General features: G+C 35.6%; 1 long non-coding RNA gene across 1 annotated transcript; it reads right to left on the bottom strand.

Annotated features, from left to right (window-relative positions):
- Positions 1-1,567: 1,567 nt before the first annotated feature.
- LOC117121538 lies at positions 1,568-6,089 on the bottom strand. Its single transcript, XR_004447578.1, has 3 exons — positions 5,943-6,089; positions 2,946-3,025; positions 1,568-1,978 (listed from the first exon to the last, which is right to left on the bottom strand). It is a non-coding gene; the product is annotated as an uncharacterized LOC117121538 (long non-coding RNA).
- Between the last annotated feature and the right edge of the window lie 3,161 nt (positions 6,090-9,250).

Below are 9,250 nucleotides of genomic sequence, written 5' to 3' on the forward strand. Positions count from 1 at the left end.
ATACACATACACACAGTTCAATGTACGATGACGGAAAGTGTATACAGGGGTGTATGTAAAGTATAGAAAACCAACTAACAAAGGCCGTCACAAGGAAGTAGAGGGATTTATTGAACCATGAAAAGCTGACAGAATATTAGGGCTCTCTACAAGGATTTTGTGTCTTAAAATTTCTACTGCGCAACTGTAATTCAATGATACTTTATTATATTTGTTTAATACCAACCCTACAAATTGTATTATGAATGCAAAGCACACAAGGAAGTAAATTGGGTGTAAAACTCTTGTGTTATATCAAGTGAGAGTTTCAATTCTTAATTTTTTGATTTGAGGTTCAGAAATGTTCTGAAGTTTATTGACAGTATTATTCTGTATTATATAATAGCGAAAAACGATATTTATACAGTCTCAGATTTGTAGACTACGGATTAATAACGTTACAGCTGTAGGCCTAAAGATGTACGATATAATATGTCGGTGGATCATTATCCAAATGATTATTTATACCGTCTGCTTGTACCGACTAACGAAATCATCAGGTAAGTGTTGGGTTGATGGGCCTACCGAAATTCTTTTAAAGTTCATACATATCATTATTTAAGGATTGGTGGGTCTTGTGGGCATGATGTTCTTAGAAGTAAATACTGTAGTAATTATTGTAAGTTATTTTCTGATTTGCTGCTGCCTTCTAGGTGCGTGTGTACATGTGGAGGGAATGACAAAATAATCCGGATGTTTATAATGTGTATCTGACTGAACACTTTGGCCCTTTAAAGGATATATTTGGGTCCCATAAGGTTTGAGTTGTGGTTTCATTTAGGACCCATATGGGTTTGTCCATGTTAATTCATGGGGCCATTGTGGGCTCTATCTGGGTTTTTAAGGGGTTGAAATGTAAGGGGACACTATAAATTGGCCCATATGGGAAAGAGCTGCCTGTGCACCCTAAATCCATATGGGTCCCATAAAGTTGGCCCAAATTAATTTATGGGCCCTTTAAAGAATATATTTGGGTCCCTTAAGTTTGCATTATGGTTTCATTTGGGACCCATATGGGTTTTACCAAATTAATTCATGGGGTCTTTATGGTCTATATTAGGGTTTTTTGAGGATTGAAATGTAAGGGGCCACTATAAATTGGCCCATACGGGAATGAGCTGCCTGTGCAACCAAAATCCATAAGGGTCCCATAAAGTTCATGGGCCCGTTAAAGGATATATTTGGGCCCCTTAGGTTTGCATTATGGTTTTATTTGGGACCCATGTGGGTTTTATCCAAAATAATTTACGGGCCCATTCTGGGCTATATCAGGTTTTTTTTCCAGGACTGAATAGGAATTGAAATGTAAGGGAGGCCACTAAAATTAGTTGGGTACTGTATTGTGTTTTTCACAACTGTTCAACTGGTCCAAGTTCTAAATGGTCTTTAGCTGGTCCCAGTTTGAACTTGTCTTCAGCTGCTGGTCCCAGTTCTATCTGGTCTTCAATTAGTCCCAGCTCCTTCTTGTAAAATAACAATGGCTTTAATTGACTCCTGTAGACTTACAAAATCCACTGGGTTTAAGATATACAAACCATAATTTCTTTAATTAAAAATATCAGCTGTTCTTCATAGGGTAGGGACATACCCCTTCACATATCATTTGGCTTAAGTATTTACTGTTACGCTTACAGTCCTGTTTATATCAGCATTTTTGTCGATAATTATAAGGCTATTATATTAAAGCGTCACTAGAGTTTATAATATAGAACCATATTTAAGAATCGTTTGCGTCAGGCGTGCATATAAACCAACATTCTTTGTGTACTGAAACAGCATCTCTCCATAACCATGCATTTTCTTCTTCGATGACAAGGTAAATGAATAATCTTACTAAAATTTAAGATAGTATGAATTCTGCAATTGAACAAATCAAGTTCGAAATATTGAATCACAATGGCTTGTTGGCATTAACTTTTTTTTCGGAGTTCCACAATGGCTGAAAGATACAAAAAAATAAATTATTTTAAAACAGAGCTGAGCGAAATATGCATTTCATAGTCCTCTGCATTTCGAAAATGCATTTCATAGTTCTTTGCATTTCGAAAAAAAAAAAGTGATTGAAAACTCTCACTATACAGGTCAAAATTTTTTAAAAATCAGGGGCAGGGGAAAATTGTCTTTCTGTCAATTAAATATGTAAAATGCTATTTTTGTTTAAATTGTCTTAATTTTGATAATCAATATCGAAACATATTATTAATCTATTCATGTTATATCCATTAAAATCGTAGTATTAGCAATGATTTTATCGTTTTTCTATGATTATGACATCATCTGATTTGATTTGTTAAGATATTTTGTTATCGTATATACGATAAATCGTTATCGAATCGTCCTAGTGTAAACAATACTCTTATTTCTTTTATTTTCTATATGAACAATCGCCTTTTAGTTTTTTTTTTAATCGTTATCGTTATCGTTATCGTTGAAGTATAAACAGGCCTTAAGGTGATTTTGCTGTCTGTGTCTTTAGGAAAAGAATGAATTAGTAGTAAATGTACAGTACATTAAACATTCTTACTCAAATTTAAAATCTGTTATTTCCCTTCAAAATCTAAGTTATTAAAATAAGAGTACGATATACATAATGTACTGTAGCTAAGATAATAGACTAGCCTAGCAGTTTTTTATCTACCAACTGAATTATCAGTTCCAATCCCGTTTCTTTTTTTTTTTTTTAGTTTTCAAAACAGCTTTAAATTAAATGTTTTGCAGACAGTACATTACAGTGTTACAGTGATATCGATTATAGGCCTATTACATCACATTATATTTTATTAGTTATAACCTCCATCATGGTCGTAAGTAAAGTACACTGTGTCTATGTGGAGTATGATTCATAATCAGAACCTACAGTACAGTAGGCCCCTAAACTTAAAATCTAAACAAAACAATTTATTCACCTTTGAAAGTCAGGCAGTTTTCTGTTTCCGCAACTGTCACTTTACTGAGAGACCTGCTGAGACTGAGTGACCATCATCTTCTGAAAACAGGCAAAAGTTATTAATATAGTGATTAAGCCCTAGGCCTACATACAGTAACTGTCACCAAAAATTTTAAAGCTTTATCCCTCAACCCATTGTTTCATTATATAGCATGGACTAGAACACGGCCTAATTTAACAATAGCTTAATTAAACAATAGGTTAATTACGGGGAAAGGCTGCAGTCTGGGCAGTCCAACTAAATTACTCCAATAATTACTCAATGATACAGAATTACCTAAATGGTATCACAATTATTTTATATTAAGTATCATATCTTGTTATTATTATTATTAATTAGTATTATTATTATATCTACTTTTATTTTAATACTATTATCATTCATTTAAAAATTGTTTACTACTACTATTACTGTTAATCTGCATTATTAAGCCTACTAATTATTTTTTGTTATTAGAATCTTAATATACCTTTATAAAGTGATGTATATTTTTATGAATACAGTAGAACCCCTTCTTTTGGACACCCCTATTCAAAGGTCAACCCTATTAAGTGGATACTTTTCCGTGAAACGAGGGACAGTATATTTGTTAACACTACAGCCAACCCCTATTTAGGGGACGGGAACACTTTCTAAGTGTGCCAAATGGGCAAACAACACCTATTAAGGAGTTTTTTTTTTATCATTGTATCACAACATCTACAACACTAACATACTGCACGTGTTACTTCGTAAACCAATTTTGACCCTTAACAATTGGAATTTCTTTTATTTTTGTTTTTTGTGTATTTCATATAGGATAATCAATATCGAAACATATTACTCTATTCATGCTATATCCATCTAATAGAAAGCTCTAATGTGAGTATTGTTATTTGTAAATAAACCAGTCTCTGTTTGCCATTTTAGTAAAATTTACATACACATTGGTATACTTATAGAATTAAGGATGATTATATGATGTCATTGTTTTAGTTAATAAAAGTGGGATAAGTATCCATGGAACATTCCTGACTTGTTTGTCATCTAAGTTCCTGGTACCATAAGGAAACAGTTTACTGTCCTTAGTTTACCTTTATGCTGAATATAGTAATATACATAGAGTAAGGTTTATAAATGAAATATAAGATTGCATACAAATTAAATATTTCGGTTTAAATACAAATAGTAGAGAAGCTACACATACTGTACATATATTAATCACCTTGTACTATTTCAAACCATATAAAATTATTTAATCATTTATTAGAAAGCTCAATAAAAAAAAGAATAGTTAGTCATTAATATTGCATAATGAAAGGATATTGGGAATATATTTAACTATTGTTGTTTTAATTACATTTCTGCTGATTTCATATTATAGGTTAATTGTATTTGCATTGCAAATTATTGCTATAAGATCTTACTCTATTTCAACTGATTCTTATGTCAATAAAAATAAAATTATAAAGATTGTATGTCATCGTTATATGAATACATGCCAAAAACCCTATCAATGGGGAAAATGTTTTTTGGTTAGCGTCCCCAGAATAGGGGTACCCCTATTCAGGGGACACCCCCTATTAAGGGTTCTACTGTATACAGTAAAACAAAATCACATACACGAATATTAGGGATTTATTAAGATTCAAATGACTACATCCAAAGTTTGTTTTTGATGATACCATACCGTCTTCAAATTCAAAACGGGAAATTTTAAAAGTTAACTGTAAGCCTACACTGTTACATTAAGCTGGCTACCCCAGCGGGGTTATTATTTTTTTTTTGTTTCAGGGGCCATTCCACAGTATTTGGTCCGTGAGAGTTACATCATTATTTATAATTATTATTGTACGTAACTTTTGGTAATTCTTCAATCTAAATGTCAAAGTTTCATGGATCATTCAAAATAAATCTAGCACTGTAGAATTAAACAGGTGCATGTTTACTTCTGGTAAAACATTTTTTGTTAGATAAGATAAGATTTATTGGTTCTCTCTTTTATATTAGAGGAACACTCTCGCGCAGGAGAGGTTCGAACCGTAGAACAGTTACAAAACAACAACTGACAATATATAAAAATGAATTATTGAAAAGATAAATGAGTAAAGAAAAAATACTGGACAAACAAAACAAATGTTACTCTCATTATTCTGTAGTAATTAAGGAATAGAGAATTCAATTACAGAATATAAAGTAAATAAATAAATAAAAATGACAAAAAATATAAGTTTATAAGTACAGTAATGTTTTTCATTAGTTCGGTTCTTTCAGTCAAACTGTTTATTTTAGATTGGCAACATCCGTATTCAACTATTCATTTCACACCAGGAATGCCAAAATATTTTTAACCTATCGTTATGCATAAGTATGTTAAATGCATTTGAAATCCACATGAATTGAAATGAAAAAAATATTTAATTTTATATGCATGGTTTATATATTTTTTTTTTTGGGAATGTTGAACTATTAAATATTTCTGAAATTATTGAAAGGAAAAAAATATGTTATGATGGATGTAAAACATTTATAATAATGTTTGGCATTATTTTGCCGAATAAAATTGGATGTAAATTTATTTAGCCTAAAGGCTAAGCTAAGGCTAACTTAGTTAGAAATGATTAGTATAATAAAAGTTACGTCTAGGCCTAGGCCTCTATGAATAAAGAAATAATTTATGTCCGAAATTATTACGCAAATAACGTTAGAAACAGATGAAACGAATAAATCAATACCTACAGATGGCAATTCTTCGGACCATTTTTTGGCTTGGTCAACAAAAGGACCTTCCTACGGCCTAGGCTAGCAGGCTGTATGCTCAGCTAGTTCTGTAGTACTAGAGGGTATATGTCCTTACTAAATACATCCTTGTTCTTACAAACTACACTACATACCAGGTTATGACGGTTATACCAGGGAGATACACTGGTATAGTAAACCACATAACTGAATCAATAATTAAAACAAAACTCTTACCCCTAGATACTGCTGAAATACTTCCAAGTCTATGTTTAGACCGCTTATCATCAAGAGCTGTAACTGTACCAACTTCAACTTAGCCCCTCTCCCACTAGGGGTTGTTTCATCATACGAGTTACAAGAGAATGCCGAGTTGCTAACTCGGCAAACACTCCTAGGACGATTCGGAAAGCTCGGAGAGGGCTCTTACCTACTCGTAGCAGCTCTGAACTCGTGGCGCTAATTTTGAACATGTTCAAAATTATCGCCACGAGTAGATAACTCGTAGTAAACTCGAAGAACTCGTAGAGTACTCGGGGTACTCCCAGGGTACTCCTTCTACCTAGCTCGTACACTACTCTGGATACTCGTCAGCGGTTTTGTCATCTACGAGTTTGATGCGAGCACCCAAAAACGCGTACGAGTAAGTACGAGCGCACCGAGTTGGCTCGTACCTAACTCGTATCTAATTCGGTTCAAACTTGTTACGCTCGTAATAATCTCGTAGTTAACTCGGTGCTCTGCTCGGCATAATTCGTACATAACTCGTAACCAACTCCATAAAGTCGTACCTCACTCGTAACTAACACGTAATAAGCTCGTATAGGTCCTTTCCAAAGATCACGAGTTTTAACTCGTAGAAATCGTACGACTCTTAGGTGAAATAAACCTAGGTGGGAGAGGGGCAATTTAACTGATAAAAATTCAAAAACCAGCATTCTTGGTCTTGAAGTAACCTAGGCCAATCCGATTTAAGTAATTCGGGCTGAGTAGCCTTGGACCATGCAAAGGTAGCAACTGGGATTGTATGCATGCACAGCAAACGTGAACTGTGACCTGTTGTTGAAGTGCTTGATATTGAATTACTTTTTAAAGAAAATGATTGTAAAAGAATTTGTGCTTATAATTGAGTGACCCAATGATGTGACAATTTATAGTCCTTTACTTTACACTACATGTATTCTTATTTCTCTCCTTCAGTCTCATGGGCCCCATGTGCTAAAACATCTGAACTTAACCGATATTTAAAAAAATATATCCCAAATGTTTCATTCCTTATAGTACCCATAGGCCTATGTGATAACCCAATACTTTGCCCACATATGGGCTGACACAAACAGCTGTGGCGTATCTGGGTGCGGGGTAGGGGTTTTTCGAGAGCTTACGTCCCTCCAAAATTTACTCGTTCCCCTCCACGATTGCACCCCTAAAAATCCGGTAAAGTAGTTAAAAATCACATTATTTTGCGAGTTATCGCCCCTCAAATGATCACCGAGCCCTTCCATTTTACCTGATCAATCCCCTTATCAGCACCCCCATTTCAAGACTTGTAGATACACAACTGGACACAGAATAACCCATGGTTCACCCATTACTTTCTCTCTCAAATAAGATTACATATAGGCATATGCCCATATGCCTATTAAAACAATTTATATATTTACCACGTGCTTTTCCCTATATTATTTTATTCATATATGATTTCTAATTTTCCCCCAGGGGCTGACCCACAAGAACCCTTATGAATGTTCCCATTTCTTGTCCTCAAGAGCCCAAATATGTTAAACTATCTGGGCCTGCACATATTAAAATATATATATATATATCCCAAATGTTTTGGGCCTGATATTGCCCATATATTATAACCCCTCACTTTGCCCACATGGGCTGACCTATCAAGACCTTGGACCTATGAATAGCCCAAATGGGTTCATCCATTTTTTTTCTCTTGTGGGCCCCAAATAGGATTACCTATATGGGCCTGCTCATATTTAAAAAATATATTTCCCACATGCTTTTGCCCATATTTATCCCATGTATGATTTCAAATAATCTGCCCATAAGGACTGACCCACTAAGAGCCCTTATGAATGTTCCCATTGCTTGCCCTCAAGGGCCCCAAACATGCTAAACCATATGGGCCTGCCCACTTTTGAAAATATGTATCCCAAATGTTTTGGCCCTTACAGTGCCAATATGTGATTGCCCATTCTTCATCCACATGGGCTGTCCCAGAAATAGCCATTATGGGTCTGCCCAGATTTTTTCTTTGTGGGCCCCAAATGCGCTTACCCATATAGGCATACCCACACTTTTTAAAAAACGTTCCCAAATGTGTTTGCCCACATAGTACCCATTAGTGACTGCCCACACTTTTCCCACATGGGCTGACCCATAAACTTCCCAAAAGGGTATGTCCATATTTTCCCCTTGTGGGCCCCAAATGTGTAAATTTACTAGGGATTGCCCTTTTCTTTCCCTCATGGGTGCCAAATTCCCTGACCCACATGTTACCCATATTGGTTTCTCGATCTTTTACCCTTACGGGACCCTTAGAATTAAATTCCATATGGTGTAGCCCATACAGGCCCCATAAGGGTTAAGTGTGGTATGGGCCTGCCCACATGGCCCGGATATTTCACATAAGGGCCCCATAAACTTTGCTACCTGGGGAAGTCATATTACGGTAGCTTGATGCCTATCAAATAACTAATAAACATTCACCAAAATTCGTCAAATATCCGTGGACCCCACCGGTGGCCCCAGACGGCCCCTGACCAAGTGAGGCTCTCTTCGCTCGCCTAGCCCCACCCCCGTAGGGGCCTTTAGCCCTCATGTCGGGCAGATCCTGGAGGCGAATTTTTTTTTTCGTGAAGAGCTAAGCATAGGGAAACATATAAAGCGCTCTGATTGGCTAATGATAAGATGACACCATCGCACAAGAGTAAACCAACTCGCGCTCGAATACGGATACGGATTCACTGAGTTTGGGCAAACTAACGTATAGGCATAATCCGTCTCAGTACACGTATACGGATAAGTTTGAGTTCGTAGCTTTCATTTGGGCAAAAATTATGTGACCGTAAGAGGCAGTAGCACTTAAAATGGCAGCCCTAGGCCTAGGTTGATTTGACAGTCAGGCCAAATTTTGACTTTGTATCACTTGCATGCAGAATTTATAGTCAAAAACTTTGTCAGCATTGCCTTGAATAGTCTGTTCTACTTTGACAGAATTTGCCTTTTTGTTTTCAAGCTTAAAAAAGTAATATACCAGAATAAGTTCATATGTTTTTCAACTTACGTGTGAAATGGGCTCAATACGCATCGAAAACCCGTATCACGGACGGTATTGACGCCACACTACACAAAGACTGTGACGTAGTACGCGAATTTCATCCATACGTACGCATACGGATACGGAGTTTGCCCAAACTGTCTATTGATGAATACACTAATACCTCCTTTTTTTGCGATAGAACAACTTGCGATTTTTTTTGCAGTTGTTTTCAAATGTACTGAGTATTCGGTACATTTCCACGTCAGGT

The sequence above is a fragment of the Anneissia japonica genome, unplaced genomic scaffold (genome assembly GCF_011630105.1).
Source record: "Anneissia japonica isolate Jap-2015-1 unplaced genomic scaffold, ASM1163010v1 scaffold287921_len548085_cov176, whole genome shotgun sequence".
Taxonomy (NCBI): Eukaryota; Metazoa; Echinodermata; class Crinoidea; order Comatulida; family Comatulidae; genus Anneissia; species Anneissia japonica.